The sequence below is a fragment of the Rhinatrema bivittatum genome, chromosome 1, assembly GCF_901001135.1.
Source record: "Rhinatrema bivittatum chromosome 1, aRhiBiv1.1, whole genome shotgun sequence".
In the NCBI taxonomy this organism is placed as follows: Eukaryota; Metazoa; Chordata; class Amphibia; order Gymnophiona; family Rhinatrematidae; genus Rhinatrema; species Rhinatrema bivittatum.
In genome coordinates this window covers 648,212,468-648,238,878 of record NC_042615.1, presented here as the reverse complement: position 1 = coordinate 648,238,878, position 26,411 = coordinate 648,212,468, and the positions used below count along the sequence as shown (strand labels likewise).

The 26,411-nt window shown below is 43.7% G+C and overlaps 1 protein-coding gene across 1 annotated transcript in view; it reads right to left on the bottom strand.

Annotated features, from left to right (window-relative positions):
* LOC115100193 (protein limb expression 1 homolog) overlaps positions 1 to 26,411 on the bottom strand; it is a 138,308-nt gene that overhangs the window by 6,759 nt on the left and 105,138 nt on the right. The gene's annotated exons all lie outside the window — the stretch shown is intronic.

The window sequence follows — 26,411 nt, the reverse complement described above, 5'->3', positions numbered from 1 at the left end:
TTGGGAAAGCAATGAAAGTGCTTGTAATGCAAGTGAAAATTATGTCTTCCATTCAGTTAAACAAGCATTTCTAGAACATTTTAGATATGTTTTTAGGGCAGTGGTTTAGAGCTTTTAAATGCCAAAGAAAACAAATTGTCAAAGTAATCCACAAGTGGCAGCAAATATATATAAAAAGTGAACTTTTAAAAGGTTTATATGACTTTATATCAGATTTAGCTCACAACGCGTTATATTCAGATAGAGTAGGAAGGTATTTCCTAGAGGGCACAAGGAAAAAACCAACAAATAAAATCTGTAAAGCAGAGAAATGCTCTTTATAATCAGGAAAGGGAACTACTAGTGGCTGGATATATATTTTCAAACACAAACCATCAGCTTCCCATCCACACAACCAACCCAATTTTTTAAAGTTATTTTCTTTTCAAATGATTTTTTTTTAAATAATGTAGTCCTATATCAAATTGTATTTATTTACACAAAACACAGTCCAGTTTCACATTAGTGCATTCAGAAATCATATAAATACGGGAACACTCATCACTGCAAAGCATACGCCCAATAAGCAGGGAGTACAAAAGCTCCAAGTGACCCATTCTCTGGCAGGCTCCGATGAACAGTACAGCAAGCAAATTTCAGTGCCCATCCAAGTGCAAAGAAATCAAGAGCATATTTCTGACAAAGCACTTTAATTGACCCAAACGCCTAGGATTCTCTGTGTGAAACAGCAAACTGCTAACAGGAAGTAGTTTAGAGCTTTTCAGTTCTAATAGAAGCTGACTAAAATTTAATTGTAGTATTATCATGAGGCATTTGAGATGGAGTGGGGAAAAATTATCAGCATATCTTATTTTTAGTTCATTTGGATGAGTAATGAGTGGAGAATTTTGTTATAGTCATAAGTCAACCAAGTATATTTATTTATTTTTAATTTTTATATACCGATATTCCTATATATAGATCCCCGGTTTACAGGAACAGAAACTTCGCTGGGAGGCGATACATTTAACATGAACATTAACCCATTGAAACATTTAACAGTTTAGATCAACGAACAATAGAGAACCGAGAGCAAAAATAAATAAAATGGTGAATAATAGTAAAATAAAATAAGAATAAATAAATAATAAAGTGATAATAAATATCGTACATTATTTAAAACTAGAATGTGTCCTTGCAGGGCTGAAAAAAGAAAGACCAAAAAGTCCACGAATGTTAGTCATAGGACTTGCATTCATGTTTTGGGACTTGCATCAAGGAGAACCAGGCTTTTCATGGAAAGTTTGATTGAACACCAAGTTTTAATTCTTTTTTGAAGGTTAGGAGACATTGTTCTTGACGGAGGTCAGGAGGGAGAGTGTTCCAAAGAGTTGGCCCAGATGTAGATAACGCTCTTTTGCTTAGAGAGGATTTAGTAGGGGGAACTTGCAGAGTATATAGTATATAGTATATAATTCAAACTCTGATATACTGAATTATACAAAATAAGAAAAATCTTTTTTAAAGGTACTTTTATTCTTTTTCTAGAAAATCAATGAAAGTGGCTCCAATACTTGTCAAATTCAATCTGCAAAAACTGTCATAGTGTGATCAAGATGAACAGAGGACTGCCATTTTATTAATGTTGCACATATGATGATGTAGGAGTGACTATTCATAGACTGACTGACTGGTGGTACCTGCATGCTACAAAGGAGCATCTGCAAATGTATTGCAAAGATTTAAAAAAAAAAAAAAAAAGATTCAGATTGTACAACAGGGCTTACAAACTTATCTTACATAGAACTTTCCCAATGAGCCACTTAAAGTTAGTGGTCAGTTTACTCATTTTATGCCAGAGAGGAGGCTGAGATAAATAGCAATTTGGACAAGCCACCGAATAAAAGTATTTGCTAATACATGGAACAGAGGCTATGTGGGAGGTAGAATAGCACTGAATAGTGTGAAAACGAATAGTGGGAAGACAATTGTCAAAGGCATTTAGCTGTGTAATTAAGAACCCAATATTCAAAAGATCTAGGTGCCTAACTTTTAGATCTGTCTTAATAAAATTCCTTCCCTCTCCCTAATTAAATCCCTAGGTGCCTTAAAAATGCTTGGGACCAGATCAGATCAATGAAGTTAGGTGGCCAGCACTGATTTACTGTACCTTAACTAAGGGAAGCCATAGTTGACTTTAAGAACAACAGTTTAAGGCATCTAATGTTAAAGTTAGGAAACTACATTCAACTCAAATGAAGGCACCTTAGATTGCCTGAATATAAGCGCCTAATTTAGCTGCCCACTTTTGGATTTTCCGATATATACATTTTGTTTTGCTCTCCATTCCATTCCATTAGCAGGTGCAAAGCATTTGCAGGCTCTGAAATACTTTGTCATCCAGGTTCAATAGGAATCAGTGGGGGAAAACCCAAGAATCATGAGGTCAAAAAATATAGCAGTGCTAAAGTCTGGCACCACATATTTCTCCATAGCTTTGGCATCATTACTTTTAGAAAAACAAAGAAAAAACTGATACAGGAAAATGCAGAAAAACAATTTTCTTGTGTACTTTGCCAACACACAGGATGCGACTAATTCAGTAACTTTTTAAAAGAGCTACACTATAAGGATTCCTAGGCAATCTGCATTATGTATATTCAGATGCACTGACAAAGTGGACTCCGAGTGCTCTGAGAGTGCTCACTATAGAATTGTGAAATATTAAGACCACTTCTTTCCCACCAAGACTTCCTCTTCCTGGGATACAAGTTTGCCTTATGAGCCTTCCTCTTCCTTCTGTACTTGCTGGCTTGATTGCTGATAGTCTTTATGTAACCCGAGGTTAAAATAGAATAAGGGAGTAAAGATTTTTTTTTTTTTTTACCACCTGAAACCTCATTGCTGTTCCAACACTGCCTCTGCCATCGCAGCGGAGGGTCACTATGAATACACCTCAGAGTGAGGTGGGGCTTAGATTTGGCATCACGTTCACAGGATTCAAACCTGTTTAAAAATTTTGTATTTCCACCACCCTTGTCCAAAGTATATAGAGGGCATCTCTCCTGGGTTAACCGCTGCTTTCTATCCTGCCCTGGTTCAGGTTGCGAGGGGATTCTATGTTGCTAAGAAGTGGTAGAAGTAAAATCCGCTAAAATGAGTGAAAATTGGGAAGCACAGAGATGGCGTAGGCTAAACTTCACAACCCCATCATCTACAACACCCGTGCAATCACTAAGAGTTCCCATGCTCCCCCACCCCCGCCACTCTTCCCCGCTCTCCGCTCCCCCCCGTTCCTTTCTTCTTTTCCCCTCCCTCCCGATCCCCCCCCCTTTCTCTCTCCCCCGCCCCCCCCACCTTAACCTCTTGCATACCTCTTTGCCATTTTGTCTGGTTATTACTAACTCGTTTCTGAGTTTCTTTACTACTGTTAAAGTTTTAAATTAAACTTGACGCGACCTGGTTCATGCGTTTAAAATTAGTTCTAGAACAGTCTCCTAACAGTTTTGATGTAACCTATTCCATTCTATATTCCATGTACTGTTCTATGTAACAAGTTGTTCTTCTGTAAACCGGGGTGAAGGCTAATTGCTAAACCTCGGTATATAAAGCTCTGAAATAAATAAATAAAGCACAGATGGTGCTATGCAAGTGAAGCTGGAGGAGCAGGTAGAAAGAATAAGGAGGCAGGAGAGTCAATCTGCCAGTCACAGGAGGCGCAGCCTGAATACAGAGGCAGTGCAGACAGAGAGGCCCATGGAGGGGTCCAGATTAACAGCCTTGTACACGTCCAAGAAGAAAAATCCCAGATTTTCTGGACTTCCGAAAAAAGCCAGGTGACTTTATGGTAGAGGACTGGATCGAGCAGACCAAGCAGTGCTCAAGGTGTTACACCTGCCAGAGGCTGACCACCTAGAGATCGTAAAGGCCACCTATTCGGACAGGCGGATCGGTCAAATATGCTAGGCCCAAGCCCAGAAATATTGAGGATCTCTTTGTTCAATTGCAAGTAGTATATGGTGACAAGGTTCTGATAAGCGTGAGGCTGAAGGAATTCCATGACAGAAGACAAGCTCCAGGGGAGGATTTACGCACCTTTGTAAACAGCCTCCAAGAGAAATTAGAGCATTGGTCCGAGACTCATTGTGCCTGGTGGACCCCAACAAGATGTTAAAAGAGAAATTTACACTGGGCTTACAAGATGGTAACCTGAGATGAGAAATTCAGAAAAGTCAGATTGAATATCCAGATAAACCATTCCCAGAAGTGCTCCAGTTAGCTATCCTGTAGACAGCACAAAAAGAGGGCTACATGATGGAAGAGATGGCTCCCAGGTTGCTGGTGTGCAATAGAAGTGAGGTAGCAGTCAGGGCCACAACAGCAGAGCATCCTCTGAGATGGAGCAACTAAGTAAAATGATGATGAGCTTCTGCCCGCGGGGAAGCAGGATGAATGCAACGGCAAGAGAAGACTGTACAGCAGCAGCAGCTACAACAGAATACTTATCTGATGGTGTCGGTGGCATGAATGCCTTGGACATATGATGGGCTGTATCCACAGTGCCAGGAAGTATATAACCTGAGAAAAGTGAATGAGAGATATGGGCAGAAACCTAGATATGCAGAGCATAGCTTTCCTCCTCCTTGCACTGAAAAGGGAGAGATAATCTGTTTCCAGTGCCAGGAACCTGGACACATCGCTTGGGAGTGCGAGAATGAAAAGAAATGGCGTAGCCATCCAGAAAGTGATTTCGCTCCAGCTCAAACCAACTAGTGCAAAGCCAAGAACAAGGATAGCAGAAGATATGGGAGCTGAGGAAGTGCCAACTACCTCTGCGGGTCTGACTACAAAAGGGGCCATCTAAAGTAATGACTGAGTGGGAGATAAAGAAACAGCGGGCCCTTGGGGAAAAGTCCAATAGTAGATATATTGATTGGCCTGATAAAAATCAAATGCTACCTTGATACTGGGTCTGATGTGACCACCATTACTGTTACTCATTTCAAACACAACTTTGAACAGAACCGCAGGCTACAAGATGCCAGCTGGGTGAAGCTGACGGCAGCAAATGGCCTAAAATACCAGTACTGGGTGCATGGAAGCTAATATAGACTCTCTTGGACAGAGGATAAAGCAGAAATGTAAATTCATAGTTCCAGACAATGCATCAGCAGCACATCAGAGCAGGGTAGAGGTACCTGGAATACTGGGAATGAATGTGTTGCAGGTTAAGTTGTCTAAGATTGGAGCTGGCCTAAACGAAGGTCTGAAGCTGCCAAAGGTGTTGTACGCTTTACAACAACAAGATGATGTGAAGGTGGGACCTAAAAAAATCATGTTGCTCCATTTAATTGAAACAATGCTAATTGGCAAATGCATTCATCTGCAATAAACAACAGTAGACAACGTGGTGGTGACCAGTACTAGTCTTACGAGTCTTCCATCTACGGTGCTGGTAGTGAAAATCCTAGTCACTCCTAGACAAGTAGCAGTGAGACTAATAAATGCTGGACAGAGGGTTATACATCAAGCATCTAGGGCAAAAATTGCAGAGGAAATCTGGCCTGCAGAAATACATGCCATAACACCCGTTTCATTCACAATGGAAGGTGAAATCATGAGGGTACATCAAGGGGTCCGGGAACCTGAACTAGATATGAATGAGGAAGTCACACCAGAGATCTCAGTGAAAGTGCCCTGGGACGCGTTGGCTGAGGAGCAAAAGACAAAACTGCAGCAGCTGCTCCAGAAACATCAAAGAGTATTTTCAGTTTCTGACCCAGACATTGGGTACACTGAAGTAGTGAAACATGCCAGTCACACTGGGGATGTGGCCCCAATCAAACAGCAGTATAGGCAGGTCTCTCCGCATGTAAACAGTGAATGTAAGAGACATATACAAGACCTGGTAACACAGGAAATCCTGAGAAAGAACAACAGTCTATGGGCCTCTCTAGCAGTTATCATAAAAAGAAAGTTGGCTCAATTCCATGCTGCTGTGACTACAGAAAATTGAACCAGATCACCACCAAAGATGCCTACCCTTTGCCAAGAATCAATGAGTCATTGGATGCACTTGGGCAAGCTGCACTGTTCTCCTCTTTATATTTAACCTCTGGTTACTTTCAATTGGCTATGGAGGAGAGAGACCAACCAAAGACAGCAGTCATCACTCCCTTTGGTCTCTTCAAGTGGACCCAAATCCCATTTGGCCTTTGCAATGCCATGGCTACATTTCAAAGGTTGATGGAACTGGCATTTAGTGAATACCTCTTTGACATTCTACTCTTATACCTCAATGACATTCTGATATTTTCAAAAGTCTTTCCTAGTCATCTGGAATGGTTGGACAAGATGTTTCAGAGATGGGCAGAGTGCGGACTTAAATTAAAACCATCCAAGTACAGACTACTATCTAAAGAGGTTAATTACCTGGGTCACATGCTGTCTAAAAAAGGAATGACTGTTGACTCGGACAAGATAGCAGCTCTACGAAACTGGCAACCTCTGAAATCAGTAAGTTTGCCAATTCATGGGATTTGCCAGTTATTACTGGAGGTTTCTGCCTGCCTTTGCTCAACTTGCTTCTCCTTTACACCAACTGATTTGTAAAACAGAAAAATCAGAAGCCAAAACCATTCTTATGGACATCAGCATGCAAGCAAGCATTTGAGACTTTAATCTCAAAATTGATCTCAGCGCCCATCTTGGCATTTCCTACTTTCAAGTTATCTTTCTTTCTAACCACAGACGGTAGTTTTAAAGGCTTGGGAGCAGTACTCAGTCAAATACAAGACAGACAGGAGTGGGTAATTTTGTATGCTAGTCAGGGCTTACAACAGTCAGAGTGTTCACCTGCTTGGACATTGGCGGTCTCCAGATATTTTAAATTAGAGTTACTGGCTCTAAAGTGGGTGGCTACCGAGAAATTAAATGAATACCTCATGTATAAATAGTTTGCTGTGAGAACTGATCACAACCCACTAAAATATCTGGAGACCGCCAATGTCCAAGCAGTTGAACAAAGATGGATTGCCTAGCTGGCTGAGTTAACATTTGAGATCTGCTATAAAACCGGTAAACAAAATGTCGTCGTGGATGCCCTGACCTGTTTACCTAAGCAGAATGAACCAGAAACCATGGAGGAGGAGAAATATTTTCTAAAAATTGAGCCAAATGAAATCTGGCGATTGATATGGGAAAAAGAAAAGCCCTCCACTGCTGCAGAATCTTGGCTGATTAAGAGAAAACAGTCCGTTGTCTGTGCCAATTATTCACTGGATGCTTTCTACCAGCTACAACAAAAGGACCCAGACCTCAAATTAATAATAGAGGCCAAAATGACTAGAATATCACCAAATACGTCTACCTGATTCACAAGTCAGAAGAAGCTGTGGGGTATGTAAGCAGCAATTGTGGTATCGAAAACTACAAGAACCAAGGGATTTTCAGGAATTTTTCAGTTCTTGGTACCAGCTGCTTTGCAAATGGAGATGATTCAATCCGAACATGACTATGCAGGACATCTGGGAGAGGAGAACACCTTAAAGAATCTCCAGGTGACTACTACTGGCCAACTATGGCAGCTGATGTCCGGAGCTGGATTCGAAAGTGTGAAAGGTGTGTGCTTGCAAAAGATTTATTCCCAAGGAAAAGAGCTGAACTCCAATATTTCCAAACCACATATCCATTAGAGGTTGTGGCGATGGACTACACTGTACTGGAGCCCAGCACCAATAGGATGAGCAACGTGTTAGTTTTGACAGACATGTTCACACGTTTTACTGTTGCTATCCCCACAAGTAATCAGACTGCAATAACAGCAGCAAAAGCAATAGTCCAAAAATGGATCCAGCATTATGGATGTCTGGCCTGTTTACACTCAGAACAAGGACTCAACTTTGAGTCTGCTGTGATAAAAGAGCTCTGCCGGTTGTATGATATGAACAAAAGTCGCACCACCTATACCACCCGGAAGGAAATGCCCAGTGCAAGCGGTTCAACCAGATAATGCACGACATGCTACGAACTCTGTCAGAAAGCAAGAAGAGAAAATTGGCCGAATACCTCCCTGAGCTAGTCATGTCTTACAACAGTCGAGTCCACCATTCACTGGCTACTCACCATTTTACCCACCATTTGGCCGTGATGCTTGCATTCCATATGACGTGCATATCAAAATAGCAGAACCTCCCGCAGGTGTGGATCCCTGGATTGAACAGTACCTACACAAACTTAGAATGATGTATGATATTGCCAAGCAACATCCAGCAAAAATGTACAACACCAGACGAGACAATTTGACTGGAGAAACAGAGGAGCTATCATTAGAATTCTGCGAAGGAAATTCGAGTGGAAGGGGGGAGGAAAGATAGCGGATACCTGAGGGAGATGTCTCTGTGAGGTTGTGCAGGTATATGAACCTGCTATCTACAGGACTAAATCCATAGATGAAAGGGTGAAAGTAGTACATTTGGATAAAATCAAATTGTGCTTAATCCCTGAACTCACTAATGGAGACACGGGCCAAAGCACAATCTGATGGTGCACCAGAGATTGGTATCTGGTAGAAGTACCTGAAGAGGCAAGGGACTTGGGGCCTGCTTGGGAGTTTCCTGGGGATGAAAGCTGGGAAGAAATAGAGACAGAGGAATATGAAGCAAATGGAATTCAACAGGATGATGATGTTCTGCCCCAAAGGCCAATACAGTCTAACAGGGGAAAATGACCTGTATATTATGATAACTTTGTAATGTATCGAAAGAGTACCTCTGGTAATACCTGCAGAGGAAACTGAGCTGGAGTAATAGAGAGAGGATTTGCAGTAACATTTATTCAAATTGATATATGTTTTGAGGAAAACCACCTCTACTGGCACATGTAATTTAAATGTCCAAGAGATACCTCTATTGATTGAGATGAGTTAAAACTTGATGATCCTGCCTTTGGATGGAAGATAAGTGGGGGCATTTGAGTGAGTAATATGTTGAGGTCAACTATGTTTAAGAAGGAGGGAATGTAGAAATAAGGGGTAAAGTTTTATTTTACCACTTGAAACCCCATTGCTGTTACAACACTGCCTCTGCCACAGCAGTGGGAGGGTCACTATGAGTACACCCCGGAGCGGTGGGGGCTTAGATTTGGAAACTGAATGCCCCTCATATGCCTAGTGTCTGAGGATTGGTTGTGATCGTCAGATGCACTGACGAAGTGGCCTCTATCCTCGAAAGCTCATGCTTAAATAAATTGGTTGGTCTATAAGAAGCCATTCGACTCCTGTCATTTTTTCTATACCAGACTAACACACTATCCCTTTGTAGTAGCTGGGACCATATCTAATCCTCAGACATTAGTCATAGAAGGGGCATTCAGGCTCCAAAGATGATCAGCAATCAAGCCAGAAAGTACAAAAAGAAGAGGAAGGCTTATAAGCCAAACTTTTATCCCAGGAAGAGGAAGACTTGGTCGAAGAAGTAGTCTTATATATTTCACAACTCTACTGAGAGCACTCTCAGACCACTCATAATACTATCAAACAGGAGATATGGAATCAAATTCCAACTGCATAAATAGAACTGGAATGACATCTAGGGAGATGAAGAAACTGAAACATGCCCGATTCCAAGAGAGTACTCTCATAAGTGGTCACATACCTCAGAGCTCCTCAGTCAATGGTCTAAAAATTTCACAAAGTTCTGTCTTTATTTCTATAAAATGCCATGGTCTGGAAGAGGAAAGGGAAATTGGAGGGTTACCCTGCACTGACGATGTACCCATTGGCTTCTGGTCTTATTGCCTCTTTTGTGGTGCGAACAGCGATGAAATCAGGAGGAGGGCCATTGAGGGATTCAGGAAGGGACGGGGGAAATGAGCCCTCATACTCTCCAGGCTTGAGTGTTTCATTCAGTCCTGATGTGAGAAGCCCTCCATGAAATCCAGCTGCTGCTTGAGCCACCCAAGATTCTCTCTCACCATCGCTGAGGAATGTCATCAGTAGAGAGGCTGCAATTGCAGGGGACATAGTGATGGTGGCGGTAGCAGTGAGTGTGGGCAGTTTCAGCACCATGGGACCTAGAGGTTTGAATGGGCAAGATGAAATCATTGAGGCTGGTATTGGGGAAGACCATACTGGAGGCCACGTATCTGTGCTCTTCAGGGAGGAGGAGAATTTTATTTGTGGAGACCTGATTTAATGTTAGAAGTGGGACTGAGCAAGACTATAAGCATTCAGATTGCCTCAGTTATGAAAGAAAGTTTTCCTTAAGAGTATAACATTTGTGCTCTTGAGAATTTTAAGCAAGTTATGGAGTAATGAGTGACTGATATGGAAAGTAAAGTTAAACAAGTTGAGGGAATTCAGGAAGCAATTGTAAAGAATAATATAATTTCATCTGCTAAGCTGGAGAATTTAAAAGATTTTGTGAGACAACAGAATCTATGTTTTACTAATTTTCCCCAAATTCCTCTGGTTCCTTCAGTTGGTATGTTTAGAATATACTTAAGGGAAGTATTAAAATTCCAGAGCAATCACTTCTCCTGGTGGCAAAAGCCTTTTATCTTCCACCATTTAAGAAATTGGAGTAAGAGACTCTTCAGAATGATTTTGGATCTCCGATTTTGGATGAGAGTCTGAATTTAACAACCCTGCATGAGTCTTCAGATAAGGACCTGACCAAATCTTCCACTTTGATGTGTTAGATTCAGACAGAGACTCGCTCTTTAAATTGTTCTTTAAACACCGAAAGCTGGGAAGAAATGGCTGCATAACTTTAGTCCTGCTGGAAGCACTCTTTCATATATATCGTCATACCAAATGGCAAGAAAATCTTTAAGAACATAAAAACTGCTATACTGGGTTAGACCAATGGTCCATCAAGCCCAGCATCCTGTTTCCAACAGTGGCCAATCCAGGCTACAAGTACCTGGCAAGTACCCAAAAACTAAGTCTATCCCATGCCAGTAATAGCAGTGGCTATTCCCTAAGTCAGCTTGATTAATAGCAGTTAATGGACTTCTCCTCCAAGAACATATCCAAACCTTTTTTAAATCCAGCTACACTAACTGCACTAGCCACATCCCCTGGCAACAAATTCCAGAGCTTAATTGTGCATTGAGTGAAAGAATTTTCTCCGATTAGTCTTAAATGTGTTACATGCTAACTTCATAGAGTGCCTCCTAGTCCTTTTATTATCCATAAGAGTAAATAACCAGTTCATACTTACCCATTCTAGACCTCTCATGATTTTAAAGACCTCTATCATACCCTCCCTCAGCCATCTCTTCTCCAAGCTGAACAGTCCTAACCTCTCTAGTCTTTCCACATAGGAGGCCATTCCATCCCCTTTATCAGTAAAAACTGCTTTTCTGCACACCCTCTGACTTAATATCATGGCGATATTAAGTTGGAGGCCCCAAAAGTAAAAAATAATTAAAAATAAAAAAATTTAAAAATTTAAAATCAGCCCGCGGCTTGCGGGTTGAAAACCGGATGCTCAATTTTGCCGGCGTCCAGTTTCTGAACCCGTGGCTGTCAGCGGGTCCGAGAACCGACGCCGGCAAAATTGAGCGTCGGCTGTCAAACCCGACGACAGCCACCACTCCTGTCAAAAAGGAGGCGCTAGGGACACGCTAGTAGAGATGTGAATCGTGTGATCGATCGTCTTAACGATCGATTTCGGCTGGGAGGGGAGGGAATCGGATCGTCGCAGTTTGGGTTTTTTAAATATCATGTAAATCGTGTAAATCGAAAACCGGCACACTAAAACATCTCTAAAACCCACCCCAACCCTTTAAAATAAATCCCCCACCCTCCTGAACCCCCCCCAAAATGCCTTAAATTACCTGGGGTCCAGAGCGGGGGTCCCGGTGTTCTTTTACTCTCGGACCTCCGTGCGTTGTAGAAATGGCGCCGGCGCTACCTTTGACCTGTCATATGACAGGTCAAAGGTAGCGCCGGCGCCATTTTGTTTTTTTGTCCCCCGACGTCAGGAGCGTAGGAGATCGCTCCCGGACCCCCAGGGACTTTTGGCCAGCTTGGGGGGGCCTCCTGACCCCCACAAGACTTGCCAAAAGTCCAGCGGGGGTCCGGAACGATCTCCTACCGCGAATCGTTTTTCCGTACGGAAAAACGATTCGACTGCAGGAGGTCGTTCCGGACCCCCGCTGGACCCCCAGAGACTTTTGGCCAGCTTGGGGGGGCCTCCTGACCCCCACAAGACTTGCCAAAAGTCCAGCGGGGGCCCGGAACGACCTCCTGCAGTCGAATCGTGTTGCCGTACGGCCGGCGGAAAAATGATTTGCGGTAGGAGATCGCTCCCGGACCCCCGCTGGACTTTTGGCAAGTCTTGTGGGGGTCAGAAGGCCCCCCCAAGCTGGCCAAAAGTCCCTGGGGGTCCAGCGGGGGTCCGGGAGTGATCTCCTATGCTCCTGACGTCAGGGGACAAAAAAGAAAATGGCGCCGGTGCTACCTTTGACCTGTCATATGACAGGTCAAAGGTAGCGCCAGCGCCATTTCTACAACGCACGGAGGTCCGAGAGTAAAGATCACACCGGGACCCTTCCTCTGGACCCCAGGTAATTTAAGGCATTTTGGGGGGGTTCGGGAGGGTGGGGGATTTATTTTAAAGGGTCGGGGTGGGTTTTAGGGTTGTTTTAGTGTGCCGGTTTTCCCGCCCTCCCCCTTCCCCTCCCCCTTCCCCCGATTTACGATTTTTTGACGATAAATCGGGGGAATTGTTATTGTATCGCGGCTCTAACGATTTTTGACGATTTAAAATATATCGGACGATATTTTAAATCGTCAAAAAACGATTCACATCCCTACGCGCTAGTGTCCCTAGCGCCTCCTTTTACCGCGGGCTCTAATTATCTAAACTTCCTCCCTCTTCCCCGTTCTCCTGCGTTTCTTTCTGTATCGGCCTGTTTATGCTTATCTGAATGACCTCTGGCGGTATCATATGAAACTTACTCTATGTATAAGGTGCAAAGAGGCGAATGGCACCATGGTTCACAGGTTTTTATACTGCTGTAAAATAACATCTTTTTGGGATCAGGTTATTAAAGTAATTGGTATTTGCACAAGAGTACTGCTTCCCCACAAAGGAGCAACGTTACTTCTGGGTGATCTTTCACAGGCTGAAGATATTGAATATAGTCTTGATCAGTTTTTGCTTATAGACTTGGTTGTGGCCTGCAAGTATATACTGCTTAAATGGACAGAGGAAAGCCCATCCAACATGACAGAGCAGAATGTCTGCCTATATGGTGTTGGCGCAAATAGATGTAAAATATGCGTATAGGAAGGTAACTGATGCATATAATGAGATATGGGAAAATGTTTTAGATCAGTTTCCAAAGGAGATGAAACAAACTATTCTTAAATAGAGGTATACATCCATATGGTAAGCAGCCTTTGAAGTAGCATACTTGGGGGGGGGGGGGTGTATGTCAGTTTTCTGCCTCGGACTGGGATGCAATGGGGTATGAGTGGAAGATAAGTGCAGGGGGAACTGATTGATTGGGGTCAGATACATATGTATGGGTGCTTAGGTACAATTGGTGGATGTATATGTACGTGTTTGAGGGTGTGTGTAAGCGTATCAATTTGCGGTAATATTTGTTATGTTGGAGGGGAAGTGAAGGCTAGGGAGCGGGTGATGGGAAAGGATATGGTGTGAGTATGAGTGGTAAAATGTTAAAACATGAAGCAAAATTGCTTTTTGTTGTGGTGTTTTAGTCTCCTTTTGCTATTCAGGTATGCAGTTTTATTGGTTGTTAGCGATGGCTGGCTGTTTACAGCTCGACTGTTAACCGAGGAATGCTTACCTCCATTGTTTCTTATATTTTATACTTTATTGTATTGTATAATGCCTTTGTACTGTGGCTGCGCAATATTATTGGGTTTTCTTTGTTTATGAGCTGTATTAAGCATTTTGCTGAATAAAAATTACTTTAAAAAAAAAAATATCTCAGCGGTTTCTGAATTGGTTAAAATAGACTACAATGGCACTGCTAACCTTATAACAAAGACTAATTCAGACAGGCAGACTTCACAAGGGAAAAACCAGTTGAAAATATGACTCTGATGAAAACCAGTACTCCACTATATAAAGAGGACAAGATAAGGACCAGATCAAAGGCCTTGCATGACAAGTCTTTGTAGATCAAAAGCTTTCCGACCAACACATCTGTAGGATTCAAACAAATTCAGCAGATACCCAAAGGTATTTTCTTCATTGCTCCCAGGGCCTCTCTTACCTGTAGGCTAAAGAAGCAGTTGCCCGGGGGCCCATTTCACGTCTTTTAGGGGAAAAAGAACAAGACAGACTGATACATATCCTTACACAGAAAACACTTGCTAGTGGAAGACTTTACCTTGGTTACACACTTAGGGGAGATTTCATAAAGGACGCACCGATTTTTATAACATGCGTGCGCTGGCACGCGCGTGTTATAAAATCCGAGGGCCGCACACACACGTGCGCCGATTTTATAATCTGCGTGCATATGTGCGGGCGGTGCGCGCAAGGTGGGGAGAAATTATGTGACCTCTGCACGGCGACGCATTCGGGCCGTCCCCAATTATGGAGCGGACTGGGAGGGGACTTCCCTAACCCCTATCTAAACTTCCTCCCTCTTATCCCTCTCCTCCCCTCCCCTAAACTCTACCTTGTTTTTTGTTTTTTTCTTTGTTTCGCAACTTACTTCAGCTCGGGAGCTGCGCGCGCCGGCTGGCTGCCAGTGTGTGAGCCTTCGGGACAGCCAACAATGGCGCTGTCTCAGCCTGGTTCCCCCCCGCCCCTTCAGCCTGGGCTTCTTTGAAAATTCACCCAGCATGCACAAGACCCGGCCACACGCGTAAAGGCCGGAATTTGCACGCGTAGGGCTTTTAAAATCCGGCTGATGGTGCCTCACCTCACCAAATACAGAATAAGTGACCACAAATTAGAAATAGAAATATTCAGACAAAAACAATGAATACTACTTTTGCTGTGCTGTCCACTACAGCCTCACCCCCCCCTCCTGTCCATGCAGACAGAGGATAGATTTGTTTGCACTGCTTCCATTGGGGCGGATTTTCAGAGCCCTGCTCGCGTAAATCCGCCCAAAACCGGGCGGATTTACGCGAGCAGGGCCCTGCGCGCCGGTAAGCCTATTTTACATAGGCCTACCGGCGCGCGCAGAGCCCCGGGACTCGCGTAAGTCCTGGGGTTTTCGGAGGGGGTGTGTCGGGGGGCGTGTCGGGGGCGGGCCCGAACCGCGCTGCGTTTTCGGGGCGTGTCGGGAGCCTTCCAGGGGCGTGCCCGGGGGCATGGCTACGGCCCGGGGCGGCCCGGGGGCGTGGCCGCGCCCTCCGGACCCGCCCCCAGGTCGCGTCCCGGCGCGCAGGAGGCCTGCTGACACGCATATTTACGCCTCCCTCCGGAGGCGTAAATCCCCCGACAAAGGTAAGGGGGGGTTTAGACAGGGCCGGGCGGGTGGGTTAGGTAGGGGAAGGGAGGGGAAGGTGAGGGGAGGGCAAAGGAACGTTCCCTCCAAGGCCGCTCCGATTTGGAGCGGCCTTGGAGGGAACGGGGGTAGGCTGCGCGGCTCGGCGCGCGCCGGCATACAAAATCCATAGCCTTGCGCGCGCCATCCAGGTTTTTAGCAGATACGCGCGGCTCCGCACGTATCTACTAAAATCCAGCGTACTTTTGTTTGCGCCTGGAGCGCAAACAAAAGTAGGCTATTCGCGCTCCTTTTAAAATCCGCCCCATTGTATGCAAATATTTGTCATGCATATTCATTGATATCCTAAAAATCAGGCCTGTGTATGGCTCTTGAGGGTCAGAGCTGGTTACCCCTGCTCTACAGTGACTTCTCTAGGCTTATCTTCTTCCCTCCTATCCCTGAATGACAGGAGGGGGAAGGGCTAGATTATGGATCAGAAAGACTCTTTATTGCTCTGCTTTGTGCTCTGTCTGCTCCTAGCTCATCTCTCCTCTCCTGCATGCAGGTCTGAAGCTGAGAGTTGTTCCCTGCTGCCTGAGATTTGGGAACTTACAAATAGAGCCCTGTGTTTGTAAATTCCTCTTCTTCCCTTTCTCCCTGTTTCCCTCCATCTCCATCTCCCACTATCCCCCTCACTGCTCTTCACTTTCCTTCCTCAACCCTATCCTCCTCCTGTCCTCACTTTCTCCCCCCCACTATTTCTCCTCCTCATCTCCCTTCCTCACTGTCTTCCCCTCAACCTCTTTCCTCTGACCCTTCTCTGACTACTTACCTCACCTCCTCTCCCTCTCACTACAGCTACACGTGTGGCTAGTTTCCTTTGCTGTTACAGCCTCAAGTGGCCTGCCTTGCATCACCTTTGTGGCCTCCTGCCTTGCCGTCATTCTCGCCACGAGTGCAGCCCGTGCTATTGCTCGAGCTTGCTGATGTGGCGCGGGACAGCCGTGCTTGTCTGTGGTCCAACAGCTTTCACTACTGCTTCTTCTGCCGGCTGACGTGGTCTGTGTGTGTCATGGAACCAGCGCCTCTGGCTCCTATGCAGCTGAACTGCTGCCACAGCATGTGTGTGGCCCACCTCGCCCGCCCAATGTGGTCAATTCTCCTTCCACTCGTGAAGGCCTGGCACAGCCTGAACCTCGTGTTCTGACAGCACAGCCTGCCACAAGTGCAGTCCTTTGCTTTGCCAGGGCCCCCGCTCCCCACGCCGATCTTGGCATTGTGCATGCGAACGTTTCCCAGCATGCATGTACGTGTTTCCCGGAACACCACACACTGAATATTACTATACAGGATCCGCAGGAGCAGAAAATTACCTGCTTCATTATCTTCGCTATGCCAACAATCCAATAATGTGCTCCAGATACAGCACAGCTAATGTGAATGCGGCCTTTGGTGAAAAGACTGCTGTAGTTAAACAAACCATTAATAGGTTGGAAGATGTCCAGGAAAGTGAAATGAGATCCATAAGTTGTCTAATGTTTTATTTGTGCATGTAGGAGCCATTCTGTTTAAATAGGGAATGGGGGTCTGTAAAAGAAAAAAAAAAAAGGAATGGGATACAGGAAACTAAAACTGAAATGTGAGTCAGCTGGTATATATGAAAGACATTATCATTCATCAGTAGAACAGGTAAGACTATAATTTCATTGGGATAAATCCTACAGACATCATAGAAGGAAGCCAGGAAGCGAAATACTTAATGGAGCTGGAGGACAGATGGTCTGCTTTGATCTGTAAGCAATTTTTTAATTCTACTTAAAATCCTTTCATAGTAACCGTGGCTTTGGAATGAGTTTTTGATTTCTCTTCAGACGTGTGCCGTGTGTATAAACCTTCCAGCATTCTACGTTTCTTTCTGCTCTGAAGTGTTTGAAGCTTTCCGTCCTAGCATCACATCCCATGATCGAAATTGTTCTACACACACAGAAACCTTTCCTCTCTCGAAAGTGTCGAGGTGAAAAATCACATTAGAAACCAGTTGTTAGTGCACTAATTTTGGCACAGGCGACAGTGGCCAGTTAATGTCTGATGACTAACGGTCGTAAAGTCTTTAGTGCACTGGAAGATAAAAGTCTTTTCTTCGGTGACAGTTAATATGAATTGTGACAGCCTCCCACAATAGCAATATTTAACGTAAGGCCCCTCCCTGCAGACACCCAAGGAGAGGGGCCAAAAGGACCCAGGTCCCCTCACAGCCACCTGCTGACATCAAGGTCCTATGAAGCCCGTCTGGGAAGGCTGAAGCAAAGGAGCCAGGGGAGGGAGACTGCATGGACTTCCCCCCGCCACAGTGAATTCTCTCTTCTTTTATTCTTTATTACATAATAAAATCGTATCCAAACCTTTGATGTCGCTGGTTTGATTTTTTGCCTTAAACATCTCTTTCTTTCTCATTCTTTGCCCTTTCTCTCTTTGTCTCTCGCTGGTGTCCTCCTTCCTCTTTTTTTTTAATATTTCAGTTTTTTCTCTTTCTTCAGCAGCAGATACTTTTGTTTTCTCTGCCTTCTTTTTCTGTCTCCTCCTGCTTTTATCCTTTTTGTCTTCTCTTCCTTTTCTTCCTATCTGTTTGTCCTTTCATGTCCCCCTCCTCCTGTTCTCTCCAGCATTATCCCCCTATATTTCTTCCTCCCACCCCAAATCCAGGTTCCTCTCCCTATTCCTCTCCTGCCATCCCTTCTTTCCCCTCTCATCCCTTTCTCTTCTTTCTCCCCCACCCCACACCTTTGCTCTCCCCAACTCCTTACTCAAACCTTTCTCCCCCTTGCTATCCGCTTCTCTCTCCCCTAACTTGCTTGCTCCTCTCACGCTCACCTCTCTTCCCACTCGTGCTCACGTCCCTTCTTCCCATTCTTACTGTCCCCCCGTGCTCTCTCTCTCAGCTACTCTCTGACATCCATCTCCTTGCTTGCCCTCTTTCTTTCCTATCCTTATACTCCTCTCATGTCCCCTCTCCTACTTCCTACTTCTTGCTCTATCTGTCTCTGCTCTCTCATATACACATTCACTTGCTCTTCCCCCTCTCTGGTCTCTACATACATTCTTACTTTCCCCTCCTCTCTCTTGATCTCCCCTTCCCCCCTCCTTAATCCCCCCTCACTTTCTGCTTCTGTGCCCTCCCTCATTCACTCTTGCTCTCTCCCCTCATTCTCTGACTTCCTTACCTCCCTCACCCCAGTTCCTGCAGAGCCAGAGAAAGTGTTTCCCTATCTGTTGCTAGTGATTGGTTCTGGCCAGCAGAATGAGCCAATCAGATGCGGGGAGGTAAAGAATTAGCAGCCACGGCAAGCTCAGAGCTTCTCTCCCCGGCTCCTATCTCAGTCTCCATCCTGGTGCCTACCTTGTCCTCAACCAACAGTGACGAGAAAGGTGGTTAGGCTGGGAAGGCAGGTCAGTTTTAGTACCATGAGTCTGGTCTCTTCCAAGTCAAACCCAGAGAGTTCCCAGATATGCCAGCAGAAACCGAAAGGGTTCCAGTGCTCTTTCTGCCCTCAAGAGACAGAAACCAGGCAGCATGGAATTCTGCTGCTTCTGTTTGCCATTCTGCGATTCCCCAAGCTGCTTCTTCCATGCGCTTCTGGCCTTCATCTTCAAATATGCAAGTCCTGAAATGGGACTGCTTGTTCTATCTACCATTCTCATTGTGACCAATACTCTTGCAAAGGGTGATACAATTCCCATTTCATCTCCTGTTTAGGAAGGACAACAATCTCAGTAATCTCTCTTCATAGCCATCAAACAGTTTTAATATTTTATTTGTATGAATTTATTCATCTTCTCAAGATGCTGAAGGCGCTTTCTTTATATTTTTTTTCCAGGATTTTAATGTGTTCAAATGTATTCATCGGTGATCTCAAAATACTGTAAACACAGTTTGTCCCAGTCAAGCGCATTGTAAAGCTGTGCCCAGTTAGTCTAATGGGAACCATAATTAAGTCTGCCTGATCTCATCTGGGCTGTTTTCTTTTGCCTTGCACCTATAATGAGTGCTCACAGAATACCTCCTGGTTGTAATCACAGTGCACATGCAGAACAAACATGACACACTACCTCCTCTTCCTTCTAAAACATAACAGACTAACCCTTTCACTGGAGTAGGGTATTTAAGAGCAGGAATATCTCAGTGCAAAGCAAATCCATCAACTTGACAGCATGCACTGGTTTCTCGATCCACCATCTTTTTTGTTTTATTTGCTGCGAGTTGCGTTAGCGCTAGCAGTTAGGTAGGGCTTTTATTATCACTGGGGGAGGAGTTTAAATGTACAGAAAAGGTGACAGTTAACGGAGGGTTACCAAAGCACTCGCCTGGCTCCACGAGCAATTATTGCAGTAATGGTATAAGGTGGGAGTCTTTGTATTTGTTGAACTTATTGAGAAAGTTGACTGGTTCCTGACAATTGAAAGAAATGTTGTGTATGCACGGGAGGGTCATAATGCTATTTCTGTAATATGAACCACCTGGCCTCTCTCAGTTTGCATGCAGTGTTATACTGAGACAGGGGAAAGCTGCTGGTAACTATTACAAATCAATGTACAAAAAAAAAAAAAATGTGAAGACAAGCTGAATTGTCATAGGCTTTGAGTATGCGGTTTATTTTTACAGTTGCTTTCTTACCCTTGATATGAAAAGGCTTAGCTAAGACAGTGCCGACTCCATGAATAAGGGGAATTTTCACACAGCCAAAGAAATGTGCTTTATCCCATATTCAGTGGCCTGAGTGAAAGGGACAATCCCAGAAATGCTTGTGATCTAGGCCTCCTATGGCGCTGGCTCGGAGTCCCATTCATTCCATGCCCTTTTTTTTTTCCCTTTTTACACCCCACAGCTCTTTTAAAGAGGCAACGTTGATTATATTCACCTTTTTGTTTGCTGAATCAATCTTAGCCAAAGCTTAGAGAGGAATAAAGGGAAAATGTTTGGGTTTGTAGCACCTGTTTCACTGGGCATGCCCTAAAATGTAGTAATGAGTCTAAATCTGGCCTATACAAATTTCTATGCAAAGAGAAATGTCTCCTCTTCCTCCTCACTAGCCCTTTCTAGGTTATCCACACAGTACCTTAACTATAACAGCTCACATCAGGTTGTGAGCTTGATAAATGACAAAAATCTGCTGTTGAAAGAGATCTCTAAGACCGGACAGATCTTTGTTCGAACTGCCGTGGGGGAAGGGGCGGTTCCTAGAAAATAAAACTGTATGCACAGGACTCCAAGCAATCTAGGCTCTGGGTTGGTTTTTGACAGCCAACTGAAAATGAGTTAACTTAAAAACTCTCTGACTAAGCCAGAAACAGAATACTGTCACTGATCCATGCCCGCATTAAAGGTGCAGCTACAGCCAAAGCAGATAAAGCACCACGAGGAACCAAAAACAAAAAAAAACAGCAAAAAACCAAAGCAGACCACCACGAGGAACAGAGCCTTCTCTATCGCAGGACCCAAATTATGGAACACCCTACCTCACTACCTAAGTTCACTCAGTGATATTAAATCTTTTAAAAAGGAACTCAAAACCTGGTATTTCAACCTAACTTTCCGTGATGGGAGTCGGCTAAGCCGTCCACAACTTCCCACCTCATTCCTCCCCTTCGCACGTCTCTCTCGAACCCCCCCGAATGTCCTCCCCCCCCCCCCGCCCTTCCCCAATCCTCCTATACCCCCGTCCCACCCCATTTCTTCCTCTCCGATACAACCTTCCCCCTGTTACCTCGCACCTTTCTATGAGCTCTGCCCTCAGTCCCCCCACGTTAAATGATTTCACCGTTTGTTGTAAAGTGCTCTTTTCAGTTTGTAATCGTTGCTCCCCTTTTACCTCATCCCTTACTCCGTTCACAGTTTATTAAGTCGTTCCAGTGTTATCAAATTGTATTAAGTTGTTATCTTGTAAACCGGAGTGAAGGCAACCCGCTATACTTCAGTATATAAAAGCCTCGAAATAAATAAATAAATAAATAAATAAAGTCCGAGAAGACTGACCTATGATCTATGTTGTTGAGTCCTTTTTTATTTGACTTGCAGGATTTTGTGATTTTATTTTTGTAAATAATCTGCTGATGGTTGGAGAGAAAACATCTATTGTGGGGAAAGGATAAAAACAATGCAAAGATATCCAGAGCCTTCTCAGACGCACTTAATCATCAACACCAACAGACTCCCAACCAGACAACACAAAGAAAACACCTGGTCCACCCACGAATTCTCAACACAACCACTAAACCTACAATAGTCGTTCAAGAACTTTTTTCCTATATATAATAACTAACCCCACTATTACTTCTACCAATGTTACCTAACTTTTTTCAACTATGATACTCTCTGTTAAAACCCTAATGTTACTTTGTCCTCATATATTTTTCATGTAAACCGTTGTGATGGCAGAATACAAGTACTTGGCAACAGCGGCGGATTCACAATGTCAGACCGGCCCGGGTATTCGCCACCCATGCCAGCCCAGGACACATCATGTGGTCTGCCGAGCGTGGCTGTGTCACGGCCGCGCACGGCAGACCACGTGACTGGAGCGATCGGCCCACCAGGGGATGCCCGATCCCCCGATAGGCCAATCCGCCCCTGCTTGGCAAGTACCCAAGCATTACATAGATCCCATGCTACTAACAATGGTAACAACTTCACTAATAGCAGTTTAGGGACTTCGCCTCCAGGAATGTTCTCTCAACCTAGCTTGATGTTACCCAGGTAGAGAGTCCATCAAGCTAGGTTGAGGGAACATTGCACAAATCTCATCTTCGGGTGAGTTTCCTCACTCCGAAGGTCCTTAAATCTTCACAAGAGAGCACTGTGCTGTTCGTACATCTCACTTTGAATGTCAAAGTGGCCCCTAACCCCTACACTACTACCTAAACCTCACCTTGAGTTACTAGGTGGGATTCCCATAGAGATATAAATACTAGGGATGTGAATCGTTTTTTGACGATTTAAAATATCGTCCGATATATTTTAAATCGTCAAAAATCGTTAGAGCCGCGATACAATAACAATTCCCCCGATTTATCGTCAAAAAATCGTAAATCGGGGGAAGGGGGAGGGGAAGGGGAGGGCGGGAAAACCGGCACACTAAAACAACCCTAAAACCCACCCCGACCCTTTAAAATAAATCCCCCACCCTCCCGAACCCCCTCAAAATGCCTTAAATTACCTGGGGTCCAGAGGAAGGGTCCCGGTGTGATCTTTTACTCTCAGACCTCCGGTGCTTGTAGAAATGGCGCCGGCGCTACCTTTGCCTTGTCATATGACAATTCAAAGGTAGCGCCGGCACCATTTTGTTTTTGTCCCCCGAGGTCAGGAGTGTAGGAGATCGCTCCTGGACCACCGCTGGACCCCCAGGGACTTTTGGCCAGCTTGGGGGGGCCTCCTGACCCCCACAAGACTTGCCAAAAGTCCAGCGGGGGTCCGGAACGACCTCCTGCAGTCGAATCGTGTTGTCTACGGCCGGCGCCATTTTGCGCAAAATGGCGGCGCAAAATGGCGCCAGCCGTAGACAACAAGATTCGACTGCAGGAGGTCGTTCCGGACCCCCGCTGGACTTTTGGCAAGTCTTGTGGGGGTCAGGAGGCCCCCCCAAGCTGGCCAAAAGTCCCTGGGGGTCCAGCGGGGGTCCGGAGCGATCTCCTGCCACGAATCGTTTTTCCGTACGGAAAAACGATTCGCATGCAGGAAGTCGTTCCCGGACCCCCGCTGGACTTTTGGCAAGTCTTGTGGGGGTCAGGAGGCCCCCCCAAGCTGGCCAAAAGTCCCTGGGGGTCCAGCGGGGGTCTGGGAACGATCTCCTACGCTCCTGACCTCGGGGGACAAAAACAAAATGGCACCGGCGCTACCTTTGACCTGTCATATGACAAGGCAAAGGTAGTGCCGGCGCCATTTCTACAAGCACCGGAGGTCCGAGAGTAAAAGATCACACCGGGACCCTTCCTCTGGACCCCAGGTAATTTAAGGCATTTTGGGGGGGTTCGGAAGAGTGGGGGATTTATTTTAAAGGGTCGGGGTGGGTTTTAGGGATGTTTTAGTGTGCCGGTTTTCGATTTACATGATTTTCACGATATTTAAAAAACCCAAACTGCGACGATCCGATTCCCTCCCCCTCCCAGCCGAAATCGATCGTTAAGACGATCGATCACACGATTCACATCTCTAATAAATACCTATCTAGTGTGAGGGCATCATGGCTAGTCTCTCTCTCTCTCAATACAACAATTGAAAAGGTTAGCACTTTGCGATAAACTGCCTATTACCATAAAACACACCCCTTTTCCTATCGCATGCGATATTTAGTGCATTTTGATAAATCCAGGCCTAAGTATTTACTGGATGGTATGTTCAAAAGAGTTTATGCTAGTTCTTTATCTGTTTTATTGCCAGATCTCAAGTCCAGTTTTCAACTATGTAAATACTGCAATGATTTTTGACGCCCTGTACAAAAGCAATTTAGTACGTGTACGTTTTGTGTTCTCCAATGCTGTATAAGCCTCCGTTCTTATTACTGACAGTGCTTTACCTTTGTTTTTTGCAGACTGTGCCTTATTCGTCTTTCCTGGTGCAGCCAGTTGGTGAAACATGGCCATGCTGGGGGACAGTGTGACATATGCACAATATTAACATACAATTGAATAAACCTTCTGGAACTTCATAAATATTGTTACTGAATCAGTGATTTAATATAATTATACTGTGGTCATTAGTTTGCTTGTCTTTGTTCTTTTAGTACTCATGCCATTCCTTAAATTTTTCATTGTCTTTTTCAAGTGCAATGATTTTTTTTTCAAGAGAGAGATGTGTTATATGCATTTTCCATTATATGCTCCATTTCTAGCAGACAATCCCTGAATTTGACCATTAGGGCATGTAGTGCAGTTCTAGTATGCATATTGATCCTGGAAAAAAAAAATCGGAGTCTTAGTAGGTTGTGATGCATTTCAAGGACCAATAATAAGAAAAGATGTTGTAGGAAATGTGTTTTTGAAACCACATAGATATTAGATCCCTTCTTTAAATGCCAAAAGAAGAATATAATTGTGTGGTCTATAAACTCAAAAATTACTACATCTTTTGTGTAGAACCTTTAAAAAAGAATCACAACCCATGAAGACTCAATTATTAAGGCATGAATTTCTCCCCCTGCAGATTTGTTCTCCAAGCAGATTGTAGCTTCCTTCTTCTCCATAAATTCGAGAAGCTTACTTTTAGTAAAAGCTTGTGCAGTGCTGACCATTATAGTTTGATCAGTGTTTGTCTCATGTTTGTCCCATGTTTGTGAAGTGTGTCTTGTATATAGCAGCTGTGATTTAGGGGATATGTTGAGCCTCCTTTTTACTGCAGCACATTTCAAAGTTTCATGCAGCATTCCAACTCATTTAAAAGTTTATAATAAGATTTATATCCACTTTAATTAGGATCCTGTGAGTGAAGTTTAAGGCATAAGCTGCCTTCTCGGCCAGTTGACATCACTTCCCCTAGATTTTATATGGAGCATAACAGTAAAGCTTTATTTAGACAATGCATTGAACTGTGCACCTATCATAGATCATAAGTAACAAAGACACACAGGGACGCTTGACACACCCTATACTATGAATTGTCATTTATAATAATTGCTTCTTAGTAGAATCTTTTTTCCAAAAACAATTCATAGGCATCTCTGAACTCAATAACCATTTTGAATCATCACCACCTACATGAACATATGTTTTCTATCTACAGTTTCTTGTTTCAGGGTAACATTCTCCCTATGCTAAGTAAAGTACTAGGTTATTAAAGAAAAAGCATGAATATTTTCTACAAACCTCTGCTTTTGATTTGAGATCTAAAATACTTTTACCATAAACATTCAGAGACAGACTTTACATAGACTTGAAAATCTGGCCACAAAACACCTTGTGTTACTTGAAATATTTTCTTGAGAGACAGATAAAAACAGAAAATGTCAGATAAGAAAGAACATTGAGCTAGTTAGAAAACTAAAAAGAAAAAAATATTATGGGGCTAAAACTAAATTATTTGTTTTTACTATCGGTGATAGGATAATAAGTGAAACTTTTTTATCATAGTGGTAGATACCCTTGATACATTTGATGTTTCTACATCTGTTTTGCTCTTCCTGTCTTCACAGAATAATGGTAATACTACATCTTAGTTCAAACTACTTATCTTATTGTTCTAGTTATAGAATTCAATTTATCTTAAATGATGCAATTTTTTTAATATTTACCTAAGCATCCTGTCTTAAGGAAATGGCAAATACTACCTTACATCTACAGAGAATGTTTTCTGCTTACATAAAATAAGCATTTATTTAATAAATCACAATAATTTGTTCATGAGTTGATTTATCATTTAGTCAGCAGATAAGATAAAGTGAAACTGCAAAAAAAAAAAAACAAAACCCCCAAACCAGTGTCAGTCTTGCACAGTGCTGCTTAATGAAAAAGATGCAATATTTAGTCAAGCTCTCCTAGGTACTAAAACAGAAACATCTGTTGAAACCATGAATGGTCTGGTGCCTGAGTTCATCAGAAAGGGAGTCAGCACTTGTGCCCAATGTAGGTCTCACATGAGTGAATGGAAATTACCATAGTTTTCATGGTCATGGTATATGCTTGTGGGGATTAATTGCCCAGTCAAAAGGCATGAAAAAATGGTTAAATAATGGATGAATACAGATGGGAACTCTGGGTTACTGAATATGTCACTCTGAATTCATATTTAGGAAAACTAATAGTGATATACTGTATATGCACACACATACACATATATACTGTATATATGTACACAGAGTGCACTATTTACCTGAAGATGCATTAACTGAAAATTCTCATGGAACAAATGTTTTGGTCCCCAGGCCCTGATCCATTATCCAGAAAAACTTCTATTATCCCAAGATTGGCTGGCTTTAATGTTTAAATGTTTTATTAAAACATGAACAACAAGCGTCTGG